The sequence below is a fragment of the Schistocerca piceifrons genome, chromosome X (assembly GCF_021461385.2).
Source record: "Schistocerca piceifrons isolate TAMUIC-IGC-003096 chromosome X, iqSchPice1.1, whole genome shotgun sequence".
Classification (NCBI taxonomy): Eukaryota; Metazoa; Arthropoda; class Insecta; order Orthoptera; family Acrididae; genus Schistocerca; species Schistocerca piceifrons.
Window position 1 is genome coordinate 612,343,009 of NC_060149.1, and position 26,207 is coordinate 612,369,215.

Sequence of the window (26,207 nt, forward strand, 5' to 3'; positions counted from 1 at the left end):
ATTTTTACCTTCTCTTGTTTTTGTAAAATTTGTGTACTTTGCTTTTGTATTTTTTAGTCTTAGCCAACATGTAATGTTGTGCAGTGAGACAGAGCCAGTAGTATTATGTTAAAATAAAATAAGTTGCGTGTCCTTTAATGCAGTTAGTTACATTCCATTTTGCTGTTGGGAATGGTATCTCGACCGGAGCTAGGAAAGCTGCAGGCTTTACAATGTTGGGGGACGTTCTGTGGATGGAGCCGGTTTTTTGCGTTGCGCAGTGACGTATTTCGTCCGCACATTAGCTCTTCAGTATCTGTTAAATTGCATATGGGATATATCGGTGAACCTCAAAATGTTTGCTGTGTGGTTCGGAGTAGGTCACTATTTTCCTGTTAACAGCGAAATACCAGGTAGATTTCACTTTAAATGGTCACAATTCTTGATATTTTTCCAGATGATGGCGAATCAAAATTTGTGTTTTTGTGTTGAGTTAGTTGCTATCCTTGCTTTCCATTAGGTTCATATACAATGAGATGACAAAAGTCATGGGATACCTCGAAATATCATGTCGGACGTTCTTTGCCTGGCGTAGTGCAGGAACTAGACGTGACATTGTCTCAAGAAGTTGGAAGGCTCCTGCGGAAGTACTGAGCAATGTTGCCTCCATAGCCGTCCATAACTGCGAAAGCATTTCCCGTGCAGGATTTTTTGCACAAACAGGCCTCTCGATTATGTCCCTTAAAGGTTCGATCTGGGTGGCTAAATCATCGCTCGAACTGTCCAAAATGTTCTTCAAACCAATCGCGAACAATTGTGCCTGATGCCAAGGCATATTGTCAACCTTAAAAATTTCATCATTGTTTGGCAACATGAAGTCCATGAATGGCTGCAAAAGGTCTTCAAATAGCCAAACATAGCCTTTTCCACTCAACGATCGGTTCAGTGGGACCAGAGGACTCAGTCTATTTCATATAAATACGGCCCACACCATTATGGAATCGCCGTCAGCTTGCACAGTGGCTTGTTAACAACTTTCGTTACATAGCTTCTTGGGTTTGCGCGAGACCTGAAACCTACCATCATCTCTCACTAATTGAAATCTGACTCATCTGGCCAGGCCACGGTTTTCTAATCGTATAGAGTCTAACCTATTTGGGGGCGTCCATTAATTACGTGAGATGCTGTAATGCTGTAATAACTTTTAATGGTGGGAAATAGGAAAAAGGTAAGGTTCTGACGAAAGTAGGTGTGAGATTTTGACAGAACACAGCTAAAGGACTGCTGGAACTGGATGAGTTTCGTGTACATGAAGCAGAGTTAGCTGCTCAGCAAACGACAAAAGAAGCAAGAAAGAAAAGGTGGAGGCAAGCACCGGGCTGTTGTGACACTGACGAAGACACAGAACATGGGCCAGGGCAATTCTAGTGCATAAAACATGCAGAAATGTAAGTTGTATAAGAATTTGTAACAAAAATAGTTTCAAGCCTCAATGTCTCTGAACTACATTTTTCGCAATAAATGACCCTTTTTCTAAAAAAGTACTGATGATACAAACAGGAAATTTTCACAACATGCCAAGTGTGATAGTCAACACATATGGAACTAGAATAATTAAAATATGCTGAGTTGTTTTGTTTTTATGTTCATTTATTTACAAAATTCTGCCAAAAAATTGAGTGTCTGAAAAAATGAGATATCATGCCCCACAATACAATTTTAGTAATAATTCTAGTTCAGTGTATCTAGGAAGGTGCATTCAATAATTATGGAAAATTGTAAGTTGGTGTCTTAAAATATTTCTGAGATAATTGATCACAAAGTTTGATACTTTAACATTGGCAGGGTAGGACATATAATGTCCCCATAACGGGTCCAATCCAACCACGGAAATCTGGATTTTATTCCCATTCTTTATGGCACTTCTGTATTGCCGTTTCGTTGAGGTTTCACCCCTCTTTTCTTTTTTCCAGTGTTCCACAGACTTTCCTTTTGTCTATTTCTTCATCATTGTCGCTTCTGGAGTCAGACATTGTGGTAAGAAAACAGTTCAATCCAAATTTTAAACCGTAATACTCGTTCAGAAACACACGATTACTAAGGGGGCTAACGAAAAACGCGACGCAATACCGAGTGACATGAATTATTAAATAATATTGCCTTAGGTCTGCTTGATTCTGACTACAATACCGTGGAGGGGTAGCAACAAGAACTCCATTCTTGGAAATGAGCGAGGTGTGTAGAGGGCTGCTGACGTCTTTTCTTATATATATAAATTTCATTGTGCGGTCCACCATGCACCAGCGCACAAAGAGCGATCCTCACGGATTGTCACACGACGAGGTACAAACGGGTTGGAGTGGCTAAATCCGAGCTAGGTTTAAGTAGCAGACTATTCTACTTAAAATCACATGGACATGTTGGTTCCAGTAGTCACTGCTGAGACCGCACATGAGACCCCATCAACTGAATTAGAATGAATATTCTTTTTCGAATTTTAGTAGTTTCTGTTGTTTGAGTATTTTATTGTTCAATTTTCTCACTGTGATTCTAGACTACGATCTGTCTTAAATACTCGTCTTAAATAAGAACAAACGAGCAAATTACGTTTTTTAAGTGAATCCAATGCTGTCAAACACGGATTTAAGTACTTACACCAAAAATAGGCATTTCTAAAAATCTCACATGAGATTGGGGGGGGGGGGGCTGGATTGAACTAAATCTCGCATCATACCAAGTGGAGAGGGGGCATCGAAAAAAAACAACCCAAATCGCTTTACGTAATTAATGGATGCCTCCAATTGTCACAAGCCCAGAAGAGACGCTGCAGGCAGGGTTGTGCTGTTAGCAAAGGCACTCGCGTCGGTCGTCTGCTGCCATAGCCCATTAACGCCAAATTTCGCGATGCTGTCCTAACGGAGATTTTCGTCGTACATCCCACACAGATTTCTGCGGTTATTTCACTTAGCGTTGCTTGTCTATTAGCACTATCAACTCTCCGTAAACGCCACTGCTGTCGGTTGTTAAGTGAACGCCGTCAGCCACTGTGTTGTGTGCGAGGAGAGGTAAAGCCTTAAATCTGATATTATCGGCACACTCTTGACAAAAAAAAATGACAATGAACTGTTATTTGATACTACCGCCATATGTATGCATATGTATGCATATCGCTATGTCACATGGCTTTTGTTGCCCCAGTGTATCTCTCTTTCCTTTCCTCCTTGGCTTGTCTGAAGTTTATAACTAAATGTAGCTATATCCTATTAAGAAGTGTTTGAGATGGAAGAGGGCACTGTTTGTATATTAAACATCAGGTTGGCAATGCAGACTACCTGAAAATATATCATTGAGAAAATGGACTGTTAAGATAGATGGTATCTTTTTCCACTATTTATACGTATTATACACGTGTATCAGGCTTTACTAATTGAGGACATCAGTGAGATGTTCTCATTCTTCGTTATTAGTTGTTAGTGTCATGTTTTACTTGAGAAATGTGTCATAATGTCTCCTACTGCTGATAAGATTCTTTTCCCTATGATCTGTGATAGTGGCAAGACATGGCAACAAAGTTAATTTTTGATGTATGTATACATTACCATGGATTGCCTGTTAGACTTCATCTATTCTCCTGTCACTGTAGATGTAAAACGGTACTATTTGCACATGTTTGTGGAAAATCGGTTACGATATGAATGTTTGACTGAAATTTTTGAATACATCAACTCAGTACTATAATAAGTTAATTAATAAATTGTAAACGAATATCACGAAAAAATATTGAAAACCAGTTAAATCACAATTTCCACTATGTATTATGAATAAAAAAATTGTGCACAAAAATTTAATTAAACCCCTTATTCAGTTATTTAACTGATTTTCAGTCCTTTGAAATATTATTTATATTTTTATTGAAAAATATTTAAAATTTTGCTAAAATATTTAAAATTTCGCTAGTGAGGTAAAAAGTTTTACTTTAACTAAGAAATAAACATATTGTGAATTCTATATCATATCTTTTATTACAGAAAATTTGCGAAGTGTAAAACATGCAGATGCTACTGCTTATTTCAGAGTAACATCTAGAGAAGAAACATCCTACTTATTCGAATACATTTCTGATATTTTTGAGGTAACATACAGATATTTGGGAAGAAATTAAAAAATCAAACTCTCCCTCTTCTATGACGGTAAAGAAAGAGCAAATTGTAAACTTTATAAATATCACTAATATTTCTTCGAAAATTATATTTTACCATTAAATAAATTACCGAAAACTTTATAAAATTTGAATTAACCAATAAACAATTTACCAAAAATAATAGGAAATTATGAAATGTTGAAAATTATAGAAAATGTAAATATAAATACAATAATTAAAAATATATAAACATAAAATTTTTCATACTGATTTCAAACTTAGCAGATAATATTCTATGCTGAATGTCATATGTTCTTTAATTTTTTGCTATAAAAATTGTTTAAGTTAAAGTGGTGTTAGGAATATTATCATTAAAAGTAGCACATAATTTCATATCAGCTTTTTAGTTGCTACAATATTTTTTCTTTGAGTCATTTTTAAAACACAAATAGGATAATTTGCAAGAAAATTACAGGGGTTTACATCAATTTCTTCTTTTCATTGTGTTACTCTTTGAAAACACAAAATGAATTATCTTTTAAAAAGTTATTTGCAGGCCCTAAATTCCACATCTCTTGATCAAAGATTTCATTCCTTCCATTTTTAAATGAATATTCTGCAATTTAACATTATCAGATAATGATGAATCAAACAATTAATTATTTTAAGTATTTTAAGCTTAGTTTGAAAAACAAGAAAAATAAAATATTATATACCAACACCAGAGAATTACAATGACTTGTTACATCCGATTCAAAATTATTTTCACTAATCAACCCAGCGATTTGGATAGCTGGCAATTCTTAGAAAGATAGTGCTTTACACGTTTTTCAATCTTCCTTGTTCTAATCCAAGTTCATATTCAGGTTCATATTTCATATTATGTACTCCAATGTACATGCTTTCTTCAACAATTTTGTCTTCTTTCCGAAGAGTGTCTTTTATTTCAGTACCAGCTTCATTGTAATCAGCCTATCACAGTGTAGAATCTTCACCACTTGGGCAAAGAACTTAATTTTCCTATTTTTTATTTTATCATTATTATGTATATATGCTGTAATATATACTTTATCAGAAAGAGATGAAGTTAAATTTAATAAAACTAATGCATGTATAAAAGGATGCTTTGTTATTGATAAAAAGTCCTGTTTTTATAGTTACAATATTAAACATTTTTAAACTTAGTTAACAATTAATTTTTAATTTGATTAATCATCATATGTAAGCAAACAAAATAATCAAGCAATTACGAATATAAGGCTGAATGGAGAGAAGCTGAAAGAAATACAAGACTTTGTCTACTTGGGAAGCAGAATAACATCAGATGGTCGTAGCAGGAAAGATGTAATAAGTAGAATAAATCAGGCAAAGATTGCATTCTATAAAAGGAAAGGACTCCTCACATCAAATATGATAAGTCTGTCGTTAAGGAAGCGGTTAATAAAGACCTTTGTTGGAAGTGTGCTTCTCTACGGCAGCGATACCTGGACACTTGGAGAGGACGAAAGAAGAAGGATTGAAGGATTCGAAATGTGGTGTCTGCGAAGGATGTTAAAAATTCCATGGACGGCCAGGATGACAAATGAAGAAGTCCTGCAGAGAGCAGAGGAAGTTCCAGTTCTTTGGAAGACGGTCAAGAAGAGGAGAGATATATGGATGGGACACATTCTGAGACATAAGTCTTCTCCACACTATAACGGAAGGCCTTGTGGAGGGCAAAAGTGCAAGAGGCAGACCTAGAAGAAAGTACATAAGCCAGATAATGCAGGACCTAGGATGCGGAAGTTTCACGGAATTGAAGAGGCTGGCCGACAATCGCACTGAATGGAGAGCTGCTGCAAATCAATCTTAGGATTGGCAACTTAAGAAGAAGATGTAAGGTAATCTGAACATTAGCTTTAATAATATTAAAACTCTTGTACAACTGAATATGATTTGGATGCTCCCAGGCAACATCAGTATTTATATTTATTTTAATGTCTTTATTATGAATAGTATAATTATTTTCACTTTTCTCATTCATTAGAAAAGGATACATTTTGTAGCTCTCAATCTTTTTCATTAATAAAGATTAAAATTTATTAACTATTTAATTTAAAATAGTTAACTTTTTATTCAAATTCATTGGAATCAACTACAGCATTATTTTTAAAGGAATTGTTGTATCAGAAGCATTAAGATGTATCAAATTATTAATTTCATCAGTAATATTTATTTCTATATCCTAATTACTTATGTCATAAATAGGAACAGACAAAGAATGTTTTCATTCATAAATTATAGAAGTACCAAATTCTACACTGTTTTTAAAAGAAGCAATAACTTTAATTTCTTGGTTTCTTTTGCTGCAAACATCGCAACAGCTAAATTAAAATTTATACTTATTAATTCAAATGGCATATTTTTTCATTAATTGTTAGCAATAGTTTTTCTTAACTTCAGTATTCTGGTTATTAAAGTGTGAAACTTCTCCAGTACTATCTCTGATATCCACATATAATTTAACATCGCTCCCAATAATGCCTGTAATTCCAATCATATCGTTTTAAAATATCTATTAAGCAGCTGCAACATTTTTATAACTTTCTCTTACAGAAATGGATAAGTCTTTTTTTTGAGAACTGATGAATTTACTGAAATGAGTGGCTCATTTAATGTTAAAAGTTATTTAATTAAATGAAAACTGAATGGAACTAAAATAAAAATTCCAAAAAAGGAATTATAAACATAATAAGCTATCAAAATTTCTGGTTGTGGATGTGGTAAAACAACATTAATGATTCATAATGTAGATGCTGGATGGTTAAATTTTGATAAAATTAATCATATACGTATTTATTCTAAAAGTTTAGATCAACCAAAATATTAAACGTTTTTGAAAAGATAAAAAGGCAAAAACGTTGATATAATAATGATGAAGCTATACCTCAGATAAATGGTAAGACAATTTGGTTGTTGTACTTCATATTTCATTTTTGAAGGTCAATATATAGTTAAAGAATATTTTACTAGAGAAGGTAACTGAGAAATCATCGTTTTTTCTTTAACCTAAACATTTTGAAAAATACCAAAACAATTAGGGATTATCTAAATTTTTACAATATTTTGAGACTATATCATACAAATTTAAATCCTCTATATGATGAGATTGTTGGTGTCAATTTAAAATCTAATTGTTTTCAAGAAATGTGTAGTAAGTATTGGAATAATGATAAATTTTGTTTGTTTTCAATGGTTCTGACAAGAAAAAATTAGTGAAGGTAAAATTTTGTAACATCATAAAACATAGAACTTCAAAAAATTTAAATTAAAGAGTACAAAAGGATAAAATTTTTGGAAGTATAAATTTTTTAAAAATAAAATATAAAATATGATCCTAAAAATGAAATTATTAATTTTTTATTTTTTAAGTCGTTGCAAAATACAACTCTAAAGTTCTTAAAAAGAAGACAAAAGGGAAAGAAAGAAGAAGAATTAACAGAAGAATTTGAAATAACGAAAGAAACAACCAAGAACGGAATATGAAAAATGCAAAGAAGTAGGTCAACACATTGCCAATGCAAGTGAACAAGTTTAAGAAAGAATTGAGAGTTTAATCGATGATGTACTTGTTATGGGTTGGCAGGAGAGCCAACACTGGGTACTAGAGGAAGCCGAAAGGCACGCATTTAAGCTCACGCAGGCTGGCGTGAGTTCTGGAACAGGTAAAGGAAGTTATAGTAGCAAAGAACGTACGTAGCTGCGGGAATACTTAACTTTAATCCATAATTGGTGAACATCGGTCTGACGGTACATGCATCACAAGATAAATAGCAAATGATAACGGCGCCTTGCTAGGTCGTATCAAATGACGTAGCTGAAGGCTATGCTAACTATCGTCTCGGCAATTGAGAGCGTATTTTGTCAGTGAACCATCGCTAGCAAGTCGGTTGTACAACTGGGGCGAGTGCTAGGAAGTCTCTCTAGACCTGCCGTGTGGCGGCGCTCGGTCTGCAATCACTGCTAGTGGCGACACGCGGGTCCGACATATACTAACGGACCGCGGCCGATTTAAAGGCTACCACCTAGCAAGTGTTGTGTCTGGCGGTGACACCACAGTACTGACACCTATTCGATAAAATAGTGAAATGTAAATGGATAACCCTAATCATATCTGGTGTCTGAATTGTAAAATATTTGCTGACACACATCATCGAAATACATCACCAGTATGAAATGTAAGACAAAGAGTTACAGGTATGTGTACAGTTTGTAAAATTACAAATGGGTAATTTCTTAAGAAAACGTTATTGGTGCCGGGATGGGGGTCTGATATTACACATGCAGAAATTATTAATGATTTACAGAAACCAATGAGAAAAATTTTAAAAGAAGAAATATTATTCCTTTTGGTACAGATGATTTATGGCAAGCAGATTTAGTACATATGGATTCTGTGAACATATTATAATCATCATTATTTAGAAGAAATATAGAACATACCAACAATTAAAGAATATGATAGTGATAAAGGAGATTATATGTGAAGTGAATCAAATATATGAGATGCTTCGAGGGAATATGAAGAGGAAGTTAAAAACAGAAAAAATTGGAGAATGAGGATGAAAATGTTAAAAATCTAACATAACTGAAAAATACTAGAGTATATCAATCAATGTGAAGGTCAAGGATTTAGAACAAGACATATCAGTATATTTAAATTTAATATAATAAAAAAACCGCTTGGTTCATGTTTTTGAATTTTGTGTTAATTTTAATTATATTTCGATTTGATTTATTTCTTTATTTCAAAGTTTATATATGGTTTTCAATTTTTCTACCATTAATAATATCATCTGATGCTAGTTCAGAATATTTTTAAGTTAATTTAAAATAAGTTTCATTACCAGCATAGACAACAAAAGGAACTTTTTGAGTATGTTAATTATTCTTATGTACGATGCTTTCTCTCGTGATTGTGCTTTTAATGGTTTATTATTTAAACAATTTTTTTGTAATCATCTGATTATTCTTGTAATTAAAATGTAGTAAATATATGGCACAGATAAATTTTGCTTCTTCGTACCTTTTATCTGAGTTGAAAGTAGTCCAGATTAATTTTTGTCTGATAATAGTAGGACTCATTTGCTTTTTTAAAATAGAAGAAATTTGTATGTTTTCGTTCTTTGATTTTGTTATTTTAAATGGGTAACTTGGTATTATTCATCAGTGAATAGAAATGAATATCCATATTAATTTACACTCTATAATTGGAGTAGTAACAACTATGATTGGCTTTTCAGAATTTTCAACTTTTTGATCAATATAACTACCAACATTTTTATATTTACTAGCTCCTTGAGGATATTTATTTACTTGAGATAATACTGATTTTATTGACCATAAAAACATTTTTGATCATTATTTTGATATTAATACAAGCTTATTTGTTTTTTAGTTTTCCTTTTTTTAATTCAGTAAATGACAATCCTTTTAATGGAGTACTTTTATTAATTGCTAACTGTACTGCAATAATTCTATTTAATGTCCAACCAGAACCATGGGGTTGAAAATTTGCTCTAATACTTTTTTCTTTTTTAAATTTTTTGATCAAATCTTTATCTGTATTAGTCGTATAGTTTTTTGTTTGATGCATGTATTCTACATGTTCATTTTTGGTCTGCATTCTATACTCACAACAAAGTATGAAATTTATTTTGGAACTGTTATAAAATTTTAAATTTGCTTTCACTGTTTTCATAACTTTTTGATTTTGATGGTTTTCATAAATAAGTAGGCTCTATTCAGATTATATAATTTTCGAAATCAACCAAATATTGATTTACTATTTCTGTATAATTTTTTGTTTTTCTAAATAAATACTTAGAAAAAGAAAATATTTCTTACAACTGTTTAGCTTCATAATTTTTAAAACTTCGTCACTGTTTTCAATTTTAGAATATGATAAATGTTTCTAAACTTTTCTTTCGATTCTTCTCTGATTGATGATGTGTTGAATTATAAAATTAATAAATTTACCTTTTCTTAATTTAAAATATCCCATTATGTTATTTCTATTACAATGTCATGAAGTTTAACCAGAGAGAATCTGTTTAACTGCTCACTCATTTGAAAGGGAAAAAAATTAGATTTAAAAAAATGAAAAAGGTAGTTTAATTTTTAAGAAATGTTTAGGATTTTAAAGTTTATATTTAAAAAATTATATATGTAAATGGAATCATTTCTTAAGAAGCTCAACAATTCTAATTGTTTCGAAAAAATTGATCATTCGGATAAAATTCTTTATTCGTTATTACTGTTTGTGAATATTTGAATACTGGACATGGGAGAGAATTTGTATAGAGCTTAAGAATGAGATTATGAGATTATTTTGCCCAACCGATAAAACTAATTAATCAATAGACATGATTTTAATTATTTTCATGAAATTAAACTAAAATAAAAGTTGTGAAACAACATAAAGGTAATCGGCTTCATGATACGGAATTCACTTTGGGAGAGTTTTGTAGAAATATAATATCGAATTTTTAATCTGAAAATAATTATCTCACTAGTGACATGTGTGAAATTTTAAATATTTTTCAATTAAAAATTTAATTCAAAACGATTGAAAATCAATTAAATAACTGAAGAATGATAATATTCTTCTCGGGTATGCAGCTGGATCATAACGACTTCATGACACAGTATTTCCGCGGTCCATCTGGCCGCCATCTTCAGGTGAGAGTGCTGGTGCACGAACTCGCCGGAACTGACTTCCTAACGCAAGCTGCGGCCCCTATATAGGCCGCAGAAGACCCACATCGCGTGCGCGAGAAGGTGCCGTAACTGCCCTCTAGCGCAGTAAACATACCGCGCCGCCAGTGGTGGAAATAGGCGAAATCGAGATATCGCTGTCAAAAATTAAAGAGTTCGTGCACCAGCACTCTCACCTGAAGATGGCGGCCAGATGGACCGCGTAAAAATATTGTGTCATGAAGACGTTATGATCCGGCTGCATACCCAAGAAGAATATTATCAATTATTACGCCGGGAAAGCCTTTGTAGCCACAACTGAAGAATGAGTTTAATTAAGTTTTTGTATAGAGACTTTTTTAATGGTAAAATTCAGTAACAAATTTTTGGTTTACATGATTTTTCAACCTTTTTTATGATATTTGGTCAAAATTTTTAATTTAACTGATTATATTATACAGCTAAAATATTTAAAAAATATTCACTTAAAAATCCATGATTTTACTGAGAAATGGCAAAAGTGTGCTCATAATGTCATTTTGCATCTACTCACTGTATCATTGAATATAGGCTTGTAGGTTTCTTACCAGTTTCCTGTTACTTGCAGTGATGGTGTGCTGGACATCACTCATGAGCTAAATACCTATGAACTTCATTTTCGACATTTTAGTTACTTGAACTTCATTATGTATTTATATGCCATTTGGCATGTGCACATCGCCTGAAATCTTCTTAATCACAATGGCTCCAGACGCGAGTTCATACAATATTTCACGCAGTGATGCTTGCATCTTAGCATTGACGACTCTACGCAAATGCTACTGCTCTAGGTCGTTAAGTGAAGGCCGTCGGCCACTATGTTGCCTGCGGTGAGAGGTAACGCCTGAAATTTGGCACACTCCTGACACTGTGAAAGTCGGAATGCTGAATTCCCTAACGATTTAGAAATGTTATGTCCCATACGTCTAGCTCCAACTACCATTCGCGTACAGAGTCTGTTAATTCCCGGAAACCTTTTCACAAGAATCATCCGAGTATAAATTAAAGCTTCGCCAATGCACTGCCCTTTTATACGTTGTGTATATGATACTACCGTTATCTGTGTATGTGCATATCGCTATCCCATGCCTTTTCAGTGTATTTCCTTTAACAGCCTTCAGTTGTGAGAATGGCTGTTCCATGTCGGTCCTATTTTACGGATTAGTTGTTGCATTGTATCGCCCTAATTTTTCTAATTAAATACATGTTATTTCCTGCAGCAAGGGTATGTCAGTTTCTGCGAAGTATAAGGAATCTTGGAGATACTTAACCGCGGTGCTGAATGTACTATATTGATGTTTGCTGCCGCACCTATGCACACTTGTTGTTAGTTCATGTCCTATTCCACTGAGTGGTGTTCATATTCGTCATCGTAGAAACGGTTTGGTGCTCCTCTAGCTGGTTTCTGTCCAGTGAAGTGTTGTCCCCTCTCTTCATTCGGGTATACGTTGACCTCATAAAGCTTCTCCCATTTCTTGATGGATCTTCATTATTTCTGGGACCACGTCCGTTCCTTCTATAGCGACTGCCAACTCTCTTGAAGACGTTGCTTTGGGTTGATCCTATGTCGCTGTCTCGCAACATATATCCTCATTATGTAGGTCAGGGCCGATTTTTTTTTCCTTTCTTTAAATTCTCTGCCGTTTGGACTTAAGGTGGAAGAACTTTCTTCTTGATATGTTTGCTGCACTCGTTTTTACGCTGTCATTATCAGGTGTCTGCTCGACCTGACTGCTTTCGTGTCTTGTAACTTTCTCACGTAGGAGTTCAGCCAGCTTTTGAATGGGTTCCTGCGGTATACTCCACTTCTTCTTCTTATTTGCAGAGGAACTTCCTGTCATATTTTCAGATTTTCTTGTTGCAGGATGGGGTTCGTGGCTCCTGTCGCGATCGTCATCGCCGTGTAATATTCTTTCTTCTTTTCTGCGCTCTGTTTCTCTTGCATAGCTACGTTTGCTTCTGTGGCTAGCTTCTCAGGCGATACTGGCTCTCTGGGATGACTAATTTCTATAAACAGATTCTTATTCGAAGACCGTTCGTTCTCAATCCCGTCGTCCGTCCCAGTGCCAGAGTACTAATCGCTGGGTGCCCCTGCGTTGCTTAACGGCAGTACTATCATCGTCAGGGGTTTTACACCTTCGCCAGCTGGAAGCTGGGCGACTCGACGTAGAACGCACTATGCGTGGATGTGGCCGGTTGCGCCACATTTCAAACAGGCTGTGGTTACCCGCCATATATGACCACCACACGGTAACCACGTATAGAAACATATGACGCGATATGTTGCAGGAAGTTTACATTGAGCTTTCTGCTCCATTTAAAGCTGGAAATTTGTGGCAAGACGCTCATTTTCGGCGTAATTGTTCATCACGTCGCCAATTGAGGAAATCACTGCATTTATTAGCTCAACAGTTGTTTTGCATGCAAGTTCGAAGATTCTGATAGCACAGAAACCAACTCTTGCATGGGTCTTTTCCATCGCTCTGTTTGAGTTTCATCGCCCCCACACAAGATTCAACTATTTTGTTACAGAGCTCGGTACTCTTCACGTGATTTCCCAAATGGAAACTAACTGCGCCAAAGAGTATATAGCTATACTACTTCTTTTATCGCAACTGTGCGGATTATCTCGGTATACCTCCCTGCCGATCCAAGCAATCACCGATCGTCCATGTTATCCATGCTCGCCACTTAGAGATCCGGGCAGAAAGTATGGCGTACAGTAATTGTGCATCCACAGTGAATTGGTGGATTCAAAGACCATCAAGGAGAATCAGTTATATGAATGCGTGATGACTGTTCTTTCGGACATGTACGAAAGAACAGACACTACACATTCACATAGTTGCGTACTTGCTGGCTACAACAGCAAGGCCCTTAACTTACCCAGAGGAGCATTGTTTACAACTGACAGCAGCGAGACGCGGCTGTTCTGCACGCATCTGCTTCCATGGCAACTGTGGCCGTTTGGTAGTGAGGTGGTTGATTTTCATGTGTATGTGTGAAAGTGTCAAAATATTAAATGTGATCTGTAACTGATTTAGTGAGTGAAAAATTATATCCAGGGTGGTCCATTGATCGTGACCGGGCCAAATACCTCACGAATTAAGCGGCAAACGAAAAAACTACAAAGACGAAACTTATCTAGCTTGAAGGGGGAAACCAGAGGGCGCTATGGTTGGCCTGCTAGATGGCTCTGCCATAGGTCAAACAGATATCAACTGCATTTTTTAATATAGGAACCCCCATTTTTTATTACATATTCGTGTAGTACGTAAAGAAATATGAATGTTTTAGTTGGTCCACTTTTTTCGCTTCGTGATAGATGGCGCTGTAATAGTCACAAACATATGGCTCACAATTTTAGACTAACAGTTGGTAACAGGTAGGTTTTTTAAATTAAAATACACAACGTAGGTACGTTTGAACATTTTATTTCGGTTGTTCCAATGTGATACATGTACCTCTGTGAACTTATCATTTCTGAGAACGTATGCTATTACAGCTTGATTACCTGTAAATACCACATTAGTGCAATAAATGCTCAAAATGATGTCCGTCAACCTCACTGCATTGGGAAATACGTGTAACGGCAACGGCATTCCTCTCAACAGCGAGTGGTACACCTTCACCTTCCGTAATGTTCGCACATGCATTGACAATGCGCTGACGCATGTTGTCAGGCGTTGTCAGTGGATCACGATAGCAAATATCCTTCAATTTTCCCCACAGAAAGAAATCTGGGGACGTCAGATCCGCTGAACGTGCGGGCCATGGTATGGTGCTTCGACGACCAATCCACCTGTCATGAAATATGCTATTCAATACCGCTTCAACCGCACGCGAGCTATGTGCCGGACATCCATCATGTTGGGGAAGTACTTCGCCATTCGGTCATGCAGCGAAACATCTTGTAGTAACATCGGTAGAACATTACGTAGGAAATCAACATACATTGCGCCATTTAGATTACCATCGATAAAATGGGGGCCAATTATCCTTCCTCCCATAATGCCGCACCATACATTAACCCGCCAAGGTCACCGATGTTCTACTTGTCGCAGCCATCGTGAATTTTCCGTTGGCCAGTAGTGCATATTATGCTGGTTTACGTTACCGCTGTTGTTGAATGACGCTTAGTCGCTAAATAGAACGCGTGCAAAAATCTGTCAGCGTCCCGTAATTTCTCTTGTGCCCAGTGGCAGAACTGTACACGACGTTCAAAGTCGTCGCCATGCAATTCCTTGTGCATAGAAATATGGTACGAGTACAATCGATGTTGATATAGCATTCTCAACACCGACGTTTTTGAGATTCCCGAGTCTCGCGCAATTTGTCTGCTACTGATGTGCGGATTAGCCGCGACAGCAGCTAAACACCTACTTGGGCATCATCATTTGTTGCAGGTCTTGGTTGACGTTTCACATGTGGTTGAACACTTCCTGTTTCCTTAAATAACGTAATTATCCGGCGAACGGTCCGGACACTTGGACGATGTCGCCCAGGATACCGAGCAGCATACATAACACACGCCCGTTGAGCATTTTGATCACAGTAGCCACACATCAACATGATATCAACCTTTTCCGCAATTGGTAAACGGCCCATTTCAACACAGGTAATGCATCACGAAGCAAATACCGTCCGCACTGGCGGAATGTTACGTGATATCACGTACTTGCACGTTTGTGACTATTACAGCACCATCTCTCACAAAGCGAAAAAATTGGTCCAATTAAAACATTCATATCTCTTTACGTACTACACGAATATGTAATAAAAAATGGCGGTTCCTATTTTTTAAAAAAAACGGAGTTGATATCCGTTTGACGTACTGCAGCCCCATCTAGCGGGCCAACCATAGCGACATCTGGTTTCCCCCTTCAAGCTAGACGAGTTTCGTTCTTTATAGTTTTTTCGTTTGATGCTTATTTCGTGAGATATTTGGCTCGGTTACTATCAATTGACCACCCTGTATATATAATGCATCAGTTTTGTTTATTTCAGCTGCAAGTTCCTTCAGTTTAATGGGACATTGACATTAATCTGACAAATTGTAACGGTGGTACAAAAAATCATCCACTCTGAAAAATTTCAGATGACCTATGTGAAAAGATACTGTACACCCTTAAAGGTTATCAATGAAAGAGTATGGGATAAAGGCAATGAATTTTACTGGTGAGGCTAAAGTATTTGGCATAAGCATTTGTGTGTGTGTGTGTGTGTGTGTGTGTGTGTGTGTGTGTGTGCGTGTTTATTCATATTTTGGTAATTAATCGATTACTTTTGAACATGACGCACAATTCAGTTAAAGAAGAAGCAGCTTAAGGAAATACTACAGTATAATTAGATACTTTTGAACATGACGATCTTCAGCAAAATATATACTCTGTCAATGCCTGTTTCATTAAAAAAATTCCTAATAACGCCATTTCAGATTTTTAAATGCTGTGAATGGCTGTCAACACTTCTTTCTGCCAGCGCCATCTTGCATCTTTTTTAATTTCCCGCATCACTGAGAAAAGTAGCGTGGATTGTGCTGCAATACAGCAAGCGCCAATACTGCCAGCTGAATAAAAGATTCTAACTACAGAAGGCACTAACTACTGATAGGCATAGTTAGCAAATAAAAGATTTCTCTGTCACTGTTATTCTACCAACGGTTGTCATACTGGTTGTGTCTATTTTGATCACGATTTGCGTTGTAAGACTAGCCTTGTCGTGTCCAGTTATTATTTCTTTCATCGCGGAATTGTGATGGATGTGACCTGTAATTGTTGTCTTCCTGTTTTCGCGTCCCGCGATTGTCAGTGTCAATTTCCAATTCTTGTAACAGTCCCTGAAAAGCTTCAATATCATCTTTGCAACGTCCTGCCAAAATAATATGTCGTAAATGTTCAGGCAATTTGATTAAGCAAATGCGGATGAGTTCTGAGGGACTGTATAGGTTTGACAGATACTGATTCTTATGCAACATGTCTTCAAAATATTTCACAAGACTGGAAAATTCAGATTGTTCGAAATGTTTCATCATTATGATGCTATGTTTTACTCGGTCTTGTGTAGCTTGAGACCAATATGCTGAGAGGAAGGCATGATAAAATTATCCTTCATTGTGACAATCGTGAATGACCGATCGCATTCTTACAGCTGGTTCATTCTCTAAATAGCCACACATAAATTCTAATCTGTGCTCTAATGAGCAGTTGGGAGGAAAACAATGAGAGAATTGATGAAGCCACGCTTGTGGATGAATGTCGTTGCCAGAATTCTTAAATGTTTTGAATTTACGTGTAGTAATGAACAACTTATAGTCAAAGTCATCGTGTCGGCGAGTCGCATATCGGTCATTGCCACGTCGTGTCGGCGGTTGTATCTCAAAATTCGGTGCACCTTGCCAATTTCTTTCATAATTTCCCATGTGCCATGTGTTATTATTTTGTGGCTTTTCCGTATTTCTAAGTCCCGCTTCCCGTGTTGGAACGCGAGTCTCCTCTGAAATATGTAATTCTTGTATTACTTGTGCCAACTGATCTTGTACTTCCCAGATTTCTCTTTTGTGTTGCGTATTATTTTGATTTTGATTTTGTTTGAATTTCCTTATTTGTTCGTACTCTTCTGTGTCATTAAAGACTACCGGTCTTGTGTCATTCAGATTATCATCTACCTTCGTAGATAAATTATTTAGCTGATCCGAAAGTTCGACTACTTTCTCTGATAATGAACTAATTTCCTCCGTGTGTCTTTCTGAACCAATTTTCAGAGTATCTACTGTGTCCTTTAAGTTTTCCTGAGTTTTTGCAAGTTGCGTAACCGAATCGGTAGATGCAACTGAGTCAATTTTAGAGCGCAAGGTCTCGTGATTTTCATGAACAATAGTTTGCAGTTCTTTTATGGCTGTTTCGTGATTCTGTAATGCATTTTCATGCCGCGAAAAAATAGGTTGAAAATGCTCACAAATTTGTGTTTTTACGCCATTATAGACTTTCTGACATTTCGATTCGATGTTATGTAACTCAGTAGTTAAATCTTCACGTGTTTGTTGAAGTGTTTCTGTAATTTGTTTCTGATTTTGTTCCATTTATTGCTGTGACTGTTTTTGATTTTGTTCCATTGTGTCTAACTGTTGCTGTGTTTGCTTCTGGTGTTGTTCCATTGTGTCTAACTTTCGAAGATTTTGTTCCATTGTGTCTAACTTTTGAAGCTTTTGTCCCATTTGTTGCATTGATTGTAATAACAATGCACTGGTGTCTGAAACATGTTCCTCAGTGCTATTTGGCAGTGCATTTGAACCGGCAATATTCGCATTTTGAAAAGGAGAAAATGTGTCTTGACTTACTTGAGAAAACGGCGAGGACGCAAAACCTTAATCTACAGTATTTGCAAGATTGTGCCCTGTCATTTCGGAATCCTGAGGCGAGCTGTTGCCGACCGATCGATCGATAATGCTTCCCTGATCACTAATTGTTTCACTGCCTACACCATTATTTGCAGCCCGCTCCATTTCCCTATGCACAATTACCAAATTACTACTTTGAACATTAGTTAATTCATTACATGGTGGCGCTAACACACTGCTTTCGTCTTCACTGTCATTTCTCAGTTTACTTTGGAGCCCAGTATTACGTTTTTCACACGCCGTTATTGTCACAATATTTCACACGACAACACAGAAAAACACAATTTGAAGAGCAAAAATAAGAGAACACATTAACATAGCACTGAAAATAATATCTAGTTAATTGCAAGCGCAGCTGCGAAATACTTGGTGCAAATTTACATGCGTGCCACACCTGTTTTACTGTACAACAATGAAAGACTGCAACTACAAAGGAGATTCTCTCTACAATTACGCGCTAGCAATAAACAAAATCTACACTAATTACACAAACTACAAGAAAAAATCATAAGATTTCAGTGAGGTATCCTCGGCTAAGGGTCGACATATGAAACGTCCCCTTAGAACATTTTATGAATTACTGTGCTGATAAACATCTTACGTTATCTGATTTTCAAACAGCTGAGCAAAACTGAACGTACTCAGACATTTCTCTCTTTACTTATTCTGATCATCACTAAACTGACACACAATATTTCTAGCGCAACGCTGTATGACTTTCCATAATCCCTACAAAAGAATGGCCCTGATTAACAATAACCTATACCTTACATGAATCATTTACCTCACAAAAATCTTCGTTACTCGAACTGCTGCAATACAGCGAGCGCCAATATTGCCAGCTAAATAAAAGATTCTGACTACTGAAGGCACTAACTACTGATAGGCATAGTTAGCAAATGAAAGATTTTGATAGAGAACAAACAACGTATTTACCTTAATAATATTCAAAAGTCATCATATAAACATATCAGTTCATGATGTACAGTTTTACAAATTTACGCTTTCTGATGGACACACGTCCAGATCATCCGCTCTCAAAACTCCGCCATCTCTCTCCCCACATCCACCACTGCTGGCGGCTCGCCTCCAACTGTGCAATGCTACGCACTGTTTACATCCAACTGTCCAACGCTACAATAGCAAATATTTCAACAATGCAAACCAGCCACAGACTGCACACAGCACAGTCAGTGATTTTCATATAGAGCGCTACGTGGCGTTACCAACATGAAAACCTAAACAGCCTACTTACACAACGTCCCCCGAAATCTTGGTTAAGGCAAGGTCCACGGATGACAATTTAAAGGGATGAAACTCATAAAGCTACACCAAAATCATGAATTTGAATTTCAGTGGAAACAATACTGTTTATTGACAAAGTAAGGTTATTCAGAAAACATCTTTTCCAATTGTCTGTTAGCGTCTTGATGTGGCTCAAGGTTGCCGCTAAACAAAAACACCCACTTGGACTACGTCAACATGCATTTCACTTTGCTAGCCGTGATCGTCATCTGCTATCGATACAGCAAAGCTGTAACAGTAAAATGAAACTTGGCTGAGCCGTAACGACATCATTCTTTTGCCAATTGTAAGTGCTGGGAGCACCCGTCGTCGTAGTCTTTCAGCAACTGCCTTCCTGCTTCCATGACGACTCTCAATTGACTCCTCGAATTTTCGAGTGCATAATAATTCTCGAAATTTGTTGAACATTTGAAGCCCTTTAATCAACCTTTGCTGTGGATGGAAAATTACGGACATGTTTCTTGCCTTCGGATATTCCTTTTTGTTCAGAACCCTCTATAGTTAAAATCAGTTGTTCGATCAGTGTTTACAGCTGTCAGAACCATTATTAACCTAATTCCGCAAACAGGTGACTATGGAATTTTCCATAAAGTACGAATTAACTCTCTTAATACTGCTGGATCGAAGGGACAGCACTGAACACTGGCAAAGCATTCCACCAGGCAGTGCAAACTTTTCCACTTCCACGGTTTCCTCGGATTTGAAGAAAATTCTACTCATCAAATGAAATCTATTAACAGCAGAAGTGTAAGAGTAGTCTATCTTTCCCGTGGTGAGGAACATTTTCCCAAAAACTTAGTGGATGCTTACCTTCATCTCACTGACTGACTACAGCGATCTCTCGCACCGGAATGATTGCTTGTGAAATCAATCCCCACATCGAAATCCAGATAGATTAATGACTCTTGTGACATCTCGTTACTAGCACTTTGAAAAAGATACGCTAAAAGCTAACACAAAGCCATTAAACTGAACGTGTAGTTCTGTGCGGTACAACTACTGTTTTGGTAGTTCACCTATAAGCGCTGACTACGAAGAAGCTGTCAGCAAGAAGAAAGATACATGCCGGACCAAGTAGAAAGGCTAGCTGCAAATCAAATTCTTTTCTTAAACACTAAATGATTAGCTTAGAAAATAAGATATGTAGTAACGTGTTTTTCATTATCAGTAAGCTGAGAGTAATACTGTTTCGAGGCACGAGTATAATTCATTGTTTTCCTGGAAATGAAGGTAAGAACACCAAGACAGAATAAGGGCAAGAAACTGCTACCCGAAAATTCAGAGGAGGAGAGCCTTCATTAATTAAGCGGAAGGTCTAGGTTGCACCACGGTACTCCGTAAATTCTTTCTTCTTTAGCTGCACGGCTGCGGAATTTTAAAGGAAAGTTACGAGGCTGTAACGGCAATGAGGCAAAGCTTTTAATGAACTTCCCAAAGTTTCGTGATATTCAGCCATTTGTTTATTTTAACGATTGCGCAGTCCTCCTGACGTAATGTAGCACACAATATATTCTGAAGTGCCTTACCTGTGTTTATAAGAACTTCCAACATTTGCACTGATAACTGATTAATCTAAAAAACACTCTTTTGGAAAGACAGAACTGACTTCGTAACCTTCGCAATGACACAAAATTTGTGAGCACAACAGGAAAAGTTGGTTTCCAACGAATTCCATATTTTCTAAAAGTAATCCTTATGAGGTAACGAAAGTGTAATAATATTGTAATTTTAGTCTTTCATAATCGATGTACTAATAAGTAGAACACATTTACACACATACAGCTGTTATCGGCGGAAAGACTCATGATAATATACATTACATTTGTTTAATAATGATCATCTTCTTCAGTAGAGCATTCCTCATCGTAGATTTATCTATTTATTTTTGACCAAGACATCATACAACAGACACAATAAAATTGTTAAGTAAAACTGTAATTTGTAGTATTGAAACAAACTCTATTAACACATTCGTGTCAGTACTTTAAAACATAATATACTAATGAAGTTAGTTGTCCATCAAGTCCTTCAGGTCTTCAACTTCCAAATTTACCCCAGAAAAAACAACCTCAATAGCCATGTTATTTGCTGCAACCATGTCGTCTAAAGAGCTTTATGCATGGATCTTACATCCACAGCGTTCATCAGAGCTGACGCAGCCCCATTTCCTTAGATTTTCTTTACACTGGGATACGCCTGTCCTTAGGTGAATGAGGACTTACCGGGTCGTATAAGGGAGTTCTAACCCCGCAGAAAATGCCTCTTTCGGGTTGTTCCATGGGTCTGTTAGAGACTAGTTTCGCCACAGTTCAACTTGGCGTTTATTAGGTAATAATAGGGCTGCTTTAGCTGATTGTAAAATGCTCTTCCTTGATTCTAATCTCAGTGACTAAGTATTTGTCCAAATATAAGGTGTCTGGGATCTGCCTCTTGCTTTCGTTCTTCTCTTTACTTCTGGGGGAGCTATGCCCATAAAGTGGTATGACAAAGACATCCTGTAATGATACGTCCTGTCTCGTTCAGGGTTACATCTACTTGTTTTCTATGAGTAAAGTTTCGCCAGATGGTTGCCGCATACTCCGCCGCGGAAAAACGTAAAGACAAAGCAGATGTACGAAGAACTGTCAGCTGTGCTCTTCATCTACTGTGTGTCAACTTTCGGATTGTGCTGTTCTGGCGCATACTTTCATTTTTGTACTTCCACAGTGCTCCCTACAGGTAAATGTGTGATCAAGGCTAACTCCGAGATATTCCGGATTAGCGCAATGTGAAAGGCAATATCCGTTCCATGTTACATTAAGTTCCTTTTTTGCCTCTTTGCTGCTAAAATGGAAAGCACAGACTTGCATTTTTTTTCCAGAGTTGGGCTTTAAACATATTCTAATAAATAGCTAAGTTCTTGATCTCTGCCGTTAGTTTCTTTCACACACCTTCGAACGTTGGTCGTGCCCAGTGATGGTTGTATCATCTGCATAGATAAAGTAAAATATGTTCGGTCTGATTGGCTGGTCATTGGCGTGTATATCAAATAGCAATGGAGCGAGAACACTTTCTTGGCGAAGGCCGTTTCTGTGAGTCCACCATGACTCCTTTATGTTTGTAGGGTACCAAAGACTAGTCTAATCTGTAATAAGAAATGGATGAATTGTACCAGTCTACATCTTGTCACAGAAGATAAGATTTAATCCTGATCCATTGTTACGCGGGCCCTACACATATAATAAATACATGATTTTCCAGTTACCAGTAACATTTCATTTCTTCCATACTCGCCTGTATCATAATATATTACTACTCAAAAGTATGAAGACATTTGCTCTACTCAAATGTGAAGGTTTATTATTACAGCTATAACTGAATGAACAACGTATTGACAGAGTTTCATTGCCCACTTTCTTAAAGTAGTCATACACAATTCATTGTTGCTGTGAACTTTCTGTATCTGGAAAAAGTTTATTTCGCAAAGTTATGTTTCCTTCCTTGAGTTTTAAATATCTCTTCAGCACTCTCATATATTTTAGGCATATTCAGTTACTGTTCTGTAAGCACTGTTAGTCTAAAAGTGCTGTATGAGACACAACATATCTAAATGAAACTTTCGAAATAAAATATTCATAGTTCAAATGGTTCAAATGGCTCTAAGCACTATGGGACTTAACATCTGAGGTCATCAGTCCCCTATTCATAGTTAGGCAAATAATTATTGTGATAATCGTTTATGTTGTAGACCTCTGAGGACACCCAAAACAATTTGGTGAAACATATTTGGTTAAAAACAGAATGAAGTTCGGTTCAAAAAGCATGTACCGGTTATTCTTATCTGCAAGATAAACAGCTCTAAAACTACCATCGAGGCAGAATGGCTGCGAAGTATAACAACATGAAAGATCTGTTAACGTTAAAGTTTGAAATTGGATTTCAACTGTAATTCGTCAGTACCTAGGCTGCGTAGTTTTCACTGAAATTTTTATATTTAGAATTTTTTATGTTAAAATATGTTAGTATTAGCAGTTTCAGATCACCATTTTAACCATGTAAATCAGATCTAGTTGGTAATAACGGAGTTTATTTAATTTTTGAAAATGTGACTGAAGAGAATCCTCTCAAGATTCTTTGAATATGCGGGTGTCGGTGTTTGTTTGTTATGTAACAAAGACAGCTGAATGGCTTACATTTCCTCTCCCGTCCCCTCCTCCACCTATTGCTTATCACCGCTACTATCTATCCTCCAACCTGTATCACCCTCTCAAATCGCTAAAAATAGCGAAATCAGCGAAAAATGCGAGCAGATACTTTCACCGGAACTCGAAACTGCAACTCCTTAGGCCGAAACATAAGTTCGGGAGATGTTCCTGAACATAAGTTGGTTTCGTACTTCTCAACTATCAGATTAACATATTATCCTCCTACAAATGAAATAACATGAGCGTTAACTATATTTGGAATACGCTGTCCAGTCACATTAAAGTAGCCACCTGTCAAAAGCCTGAAAGGCCACATGTTGCAGTACGGACCGGTGCGAGACGTACAGGAACAGAGAGACAGTGATGTTCTGGAAGGTGCCGACAGGGATGTGGAACCATGCCGACTGCGCTGCCGTGGCCAGCTGCACTAGCTTTGTAAATGGCGCAAAGAGCCCGATCGAGGTGGCCCCATAGATACTCGACTGGGTTTTAATCCGGGGATCTGGTGGCTAAGAGAGTGCGGTAAACTCGTCCTTGCGCTTTTCGAACCACGCACGTACAGTGCGAGTTGTGTGACACTTTGTCTTGTCCTGCAGGTAGCTGCCATCGTGCCGAGGTGAAAAATATTGCATGTCGGGGTGAACATGGTTCCCAACGATAGTTGCATATTTGTGTTGATCCATGATGCCTTCCAGAATGACGAGATCACCCAGGGAAAACGTTCCCCAGACCATAACGCGCCCTCCTTATTTGCTTTTAGACCTTTCACGCCGTACACGCCAACGGCCATTTTTCTGATGGAGCATAAAACGTAATTCATCTGAAAAGGCTATCTGATGCCACTCAGTGGACGTTCAGTTGTGGTATTACGGTCAAACTGCGGTATTCGTCGCCCACGAACGGCTGTCAGCGTCGGTGCACGAACCAGATGCCTGCTGCGGAGGCCCATACGCAACAACGTTCGTTGAACCGTCGTTGATGAGACGCTGTTGGTAGCCCCTTGGATCACTTGGGCTGTCAGTTGCTCAACAGTTGCATGTCTATTCGCCTGTACACATCTCCGAAGTCATCGTAGTTCACCCACGTTATATATGGCCCGTGGTGCAGCACAGTTGCCTCGGGGCCGGTTTTATATGGCGCCACTTTGCCATGCATGTTATACTTTAACCACGGCGACATGCAAACAGTTTACAAATTTAGTTGTTTCGGAAATGATTCCAACCTGTGCCCGAAAGCTAATGATCATACGCTTTTGGACGTCAGATATATCGGTCCGTTTCCACATTAAGACAGCGACTGCACTGTTTTTCCGCGTTCTCAAGACACACTCTATACACCCTCCATTGCTAATGCTAGTGCGGCGGCGCGGTTCTTTCCGTCCCTTTACGACGAACCTGCACCTACCTGTGAACATTGTCTCAGCAGATCATCAGTAGGAAAGCCGAGTGAAACCTACTGTACTTCGACGTGAACCAGGCTGCAATTTAAGTCACTATTCTACGTTTCGGGAGAATGTTTTCACACAAATGAAAGGTTGGAAATTTTGTTCTCAATTAATATATTTTGAAACTTAGGTGAACAAGTATCTCTGCCAAGCCCATTCTAGTCTTAACACAAGTCACTCACAATCCCTTTCACTCACGTTAGCAAGTTTATGGTGTTGCATTTCCCGAAAACGTAAAAGCTACAAAAATATTGATTGTTTTTGATTGATAATGCTCGCCAAATTTTAAGTCTGTCGGTACCAAATGCAGTCACAGTTTTTAGCCACCGACATGCTCAATACGCCACGCGGAATATATTTCTTTTCTCGTCACAAAGTTCACTTAAAAACTCCGAAATTTCTACATGCCCATCGGAATAATTATGCCGTCACTTTCCCACACTTTTGATGTATGAAACACTGCTAGATCGGGCAACTTATCGTTTCCATCGGAACTACTACTACTTACGTCCGAACTGTTTCATAGCTAGGCTCCCACTCCTCTCTAGAATACTCTAAGTCTTCACTACCAGCAGAGAAAGGCGGGCGAAGAATATTGCTTTACCATTGGTCAGTTTACTCAACAGCCAAAAGCAAAACAACATTCTCCCGCGTCACTCCGCGCTTTTCATCAATAACCAATAGCAAAACAATAAACCTAACAACTGCACTTTTTACCGACGTAATTATCTAATATGCTGAAGTTTTGCTTATGCATAAAGTTATTTACTATTGTTATTTATACCTGAATTGACTTTCCCTTTGTCCGTAGCTCGTAGTCGTGCGGTAGCGTTCTCGCTTCCCGCGCCCGGGTTCCCGGGTTCGATTCCCGGCGGGGTCAGGGATTTTGTCTGCCTCGTGATGACTGGGTGTTGTGTGATGTCCTTAGGTTAGTTAGGTTTAAGTAGTTCTAAGTTCTAGGGGACTGATGACCATAGCTGT